The 4,111-nt window shown below is 47.5% G+C and overlaps 1 pseudogene across 1 annotated transcript; it reads right to left on the bottom strand.

The window, feature by feature from the left end:
- Window positions 1–1,604: 1,604 nt before the first annotated feature.
- Window positions 1,605–3,887, bottom strand: LOC123137712 (probable phospholipid hydroperoxide glutathione peroxidase; annotated as a pseudogene). Its single transcript, XR_006468466.1, has 6 exons — window positions 3,519–3,887; window positions 3,200–3,276; window positions 2,711–2,793; window positions 2,514–2,632; window positions 1,972–2,139; window positions 1,605–1,883 (listed from the first exon to the last, which is right to left on the bottom strand). The product of XR_006468466.1 is annotated as a probable phospholipid hydroperoxide glutathione peroxidase (transcript).
- Between the last annotated feature and the right edge of the window lie 224 nt (window positions 3,888–4,111).

Raw genomic sequence — 4,111 nt, 5'->3', positions numbered from 1 at the left:
ATGTCATTGACTCCAAGTGGGTCTTCAAAGTTAAAAGGCATGCTGATGGTTCTATTGAACGCTATAAGGCACGGTTAGTGGCGAAAGGGTTCAAACAACGGTATGGTCTTGACTATGAGGATACATATAGTCGGTGATCAAACCAACGACTATCCGACTTCTGTTATCCTTGGCTGTTACTCGAGGCTGGTTTCTTCGTCAGCTGGACGTTCAGAATGCTTTTTTGCATGGAGTTCTGGATGAGGAGGTTTACATGCGTCAGCCACCAGGATTTGTGGATTCTGCTCGCCCTCATCATCTGTGCCGTCTGGTCAAGGCGCTCTATGGGTTGAAGCAGGCTCCTCGTGCCTGGCATGCCAGGTTGGGCTCTGTTCTTCGATCCCTGGGTTTTGTTCCTTCCACTGCTGATACGTCACTCTTTCTTCTGCATCGGCCTGAGGTGACGATGTATCTGCTGGTGTATGTTGATGATATTATTCTCATCAGCTCATCAGATGCTGCTGCTGATCGTCTCATCTCCTCCTTGAGTGGTGATTTTGCGGTGAAGGATTTAGGCACGTTGCATTACTTCCTTGGCTTGGAAGTCTCTCGTTCTCCTGCTGGTTTGACACTCACTCAACATAAGTACTCCATGGATTTGCTGCGCAAGGCAGGTATGCTACAGTGTAAACATGCCATGACTCCTATGTCTGCTACTGATCGTTTGTCTGCATTTGATGGAGATCCTCTCACTTCGGATGACTCTACTGAGTATCGCAGTATTGTTGGTGGTCTGCAGTATCTGACCATCACTCGGCCTGACATCTCCTATGCAGTCAATCGTGTTTGTCAGTTTCTTCATGCTCCTCGGACTACTCACTGGTCAGCGGTGAAGCGTATTCTTCGTTATATACGCCTCACTGCAGCATATGGTCTGCTCCTTCAGCCAGCACCGTCTCCTACGCTTTCTGCTTTTTCAGATGCTGACTGGGCTGGTAATCCAGATGACAGGCGATCAACGGGGGGACATGCTGTCTTCTTTGGTCCTAACTTGATCGCCTGGGCTGCTCGCAAACAAGCTACAGTGTCCAGGAGCAGCACTGAAGCAGAATATAAAGCTGTTGCAAATGCTACAGCTGAGATCATATGGGTACAGTCCTTATTGAGAGAGTTGGGAGTTCCTCAAACTCAGCCGCCTGTCCTTTGGTGTGATAACATTGGAGCTACATATCTCTCATCTAATTCAGTGTTTCATGCTCGGACAAAGCACATAGGAGTTGACTATCATTTTGTACGGGAACGTGTTGCACAGAAGCTACTCCACATCAAGTTCATCTCCTCCAAAGATCAACTTGCTGATATCTTCACGAAGCCTCTTCCACAACCTCAGTTTGTAGGCTGCAGGCGCAATCTTAACATACTTTGTACTTCAGGGCATAGTTAAGATTGAGGGAGGGTGTTAGACTGTATTTACATATAGCTTCTGTATATGTCTTGTATATTGTATCGTACACCTTGGTGTACCCCTTATATATATGAGATAGCCACACCCTTAACGGGTGTCGTGCAGTTTCCCAAAACCTTGTGTTTAACAACAGAAAAGTTTCCAATGAACGCACCATCGGTAACACAAAGGGACGAACAACAGGTGTGCATCACATTCCAAACTTGTTCCTCGGGAACAGGAGTCTCACAACCACAACAAAAACACAGATAAGAGGGGATATCTCTGCAGCAGAAGTAACACATTCCACGAAATCCATTACATGTCATATACAACTACGAGATTGGACTGCACAGCCTTTATTACAACATTATACTGAAAGCTTCAGGCGATGCACCAATGCATCTAGTTGATGCAGCAACAAGGTTTAAGAACTCGCGAGCAGCTTCTTGATGTCCTTCTGCAAAGATCCAAGGAGTAAGCGCCACAAGATCAGGAAAGGAAGTTTGATCATCAAATGGAGCACATAATGCACTGTCGGTACTTACCTCGATGCTGAGGGGGGAGGTGGTTGGCGCGTAGCGATCCACAACATGCCCCTCCTTGTCAACCAAGAACTTGGAGAAGTTCCATTTGATGTTGTCCCCGAAGAGACTGCCTTTTCTGGACTTCAGAAACTTGTAGACAGGTGCAACATTGTCACCATTGACATCAACCTGACAGATAGTGGAAGTCAAGTTAGTACACCTAGCTGCTTGCCTCTCTGATACATAACTGTAGTATGTGAAGAAAAATCAAGCGACAAAACTAGGATAGTTGCTATTTTCAGAAAGAAAGGAAAGTCAGTTGCTAGTTGCTACAACTGAAGTCTGAATGTCTGATAACCAACAGCGATTTCAGAGTCTATACCACACAGACTGCATACAAACTAGAGAACAGATGTTGGACTAGCTTTCCTCGATCAAAAGATAATGACTGTTCATGGACGCAAGTCATAATGTACACTTGTACACTAAAGCAATCGTTATTTCAGCCTGAAACAGAGACACAAAAAGGAAAAGAAAGAAAGAAGTATTAAGCACACATTTACCTTGTCAAAAATTGGATACTCGGCCTTAAAGCGAGTGCAAGCAAACTGAACAATTTCCTCATTAGTGCCGGGTTCCTGCCCACCAAACTGGTTGCATGGGAAAGCAAGGATCTCAAAACCTGTGGTCACATCAAATTGTTAGCATAATAGATCATAACTGAAAATCAGGGACTAAACCATGTGCACATATATCATACCCTGGTCCTTGTACTTCTCGTACAATTGAGCGAGTTCCGTGTACAATTGAGCGAGTTCCGTGCACATGGGGATTTAAATAAAACTCGAACACGAGTCAGAAGTCAACGTCATGACACTTAATATGCACACACAAAAACAGGTTGTCCAACTCCAAAACCAACTTGATCAGGGTAATTTTCTCCATGTCTAGACAACTCGGATGTTAATCACAAATGCTGGTCCCAATAAACCACAAACTAGTCTGATGACTATGCATATTTAGCAGAACAATATTTTAAACTTGAAGTTGTATAATATACACACTATACTCAACTTTGCAGATGGCAATCCAAACTTGACAGTATAATATACACACCATACATATTTATACACCAGAACGTGAATAAGAGAATTACATCACGATTTCTAAATAATTTCACAAGACATGAAAAAATTGAACATAAAAGATAAAGAGCAGAATGCGAGGGAGCAGTAATAATAGTTCATACCACTGGGATGCAACATTGACAATGAGGAGAACCTTCCCCTTGTAGGTGCTCAGGTCGACATCTTTTCCACTCGCATCCTGCAGGCACAAAATGAAGCGTTCCTTTAGTGCTATCAAAATTCGCGCAGAAAAACAGAGTCAACTAAACTATTGTTTGTTTGTTTTTTTAGGGGGTCAACTAAACTATTGGTTAAGAACACAAGAGTGAAGTGACAGCGGGATCAGGGTGTGCACATGTGCAAGCTCAATTGCAGACACGGAAAATTTGCAGCGGCTTGGATGCGAAATTCGGGTTGAAATAACGGAAGGGGCAGGCGAACCTTGACGGTGAAGTCGTGGACGGAGGAGGCGGAGGAGGCGGCGGCGGCCATGCTGCTGAACAGCGAGAACCTGGCGCCGACCGGGCGGAGCAGCGGCGACGAGGCGGCGGCGAAGGCGGGGGCGCGGAGCGTCGGCTGCGCGAAGGGGATGGCGAGGCGCGGGCGGCTGCACGGCAGCGGCGCGGAGGAAGGGGAGACGGCGGCGCTTCTCAGGAGGCGGAAGCGGTGGACGAACGGGGCGGGGCGAGAAGGCATCGGGGATCGGAGACCGGGCTTTATAGCGGAGATCGAGGGTGTGTGGCCGCGTTGGGGAGAGGATGCCTGCTTCGACTTTGCGTTCCGAGTGCCCTGTGACGGAAGTGACGTGCTCCTCGACGTTCGTTCGTCCTGGATGAGGCTCGCCTCTGGCCACGTTCGGCGTCGGGGGTCCGCCACGTGTGAAGGGAATCCGGGACCGGTCGGGTCGACGCTCGGGGCGCTGCCGCCCGATCGGCATCCGACGGATGGTGGATTCACGGTGCGTCTCACGGCCTCGGAACCCCAGGCCAGGTGGAGTAGTTTGTCAAGAAAAAGAGAAAAACTCTGCCGGCAGA

Source organism: Triticum aestivum, chromosome 6B (genome assembly GCF_018294505.1).
Source record: "Triticum aestivum cultivar Chinese Spring chromosome 6B, IWGSC CS RefSeq v2.1, whole genome shotgun sequence".
Classification (NCBI taxonomy): Eukaryota; Viridiplantae; Streptophyta; class Magnoliopsida; order Poales; family Poaceae; genus Triticum; species Triticum aestivum.
This window is presented reverse-complemented; position numbering and strand designations above follow the sequence as displayed.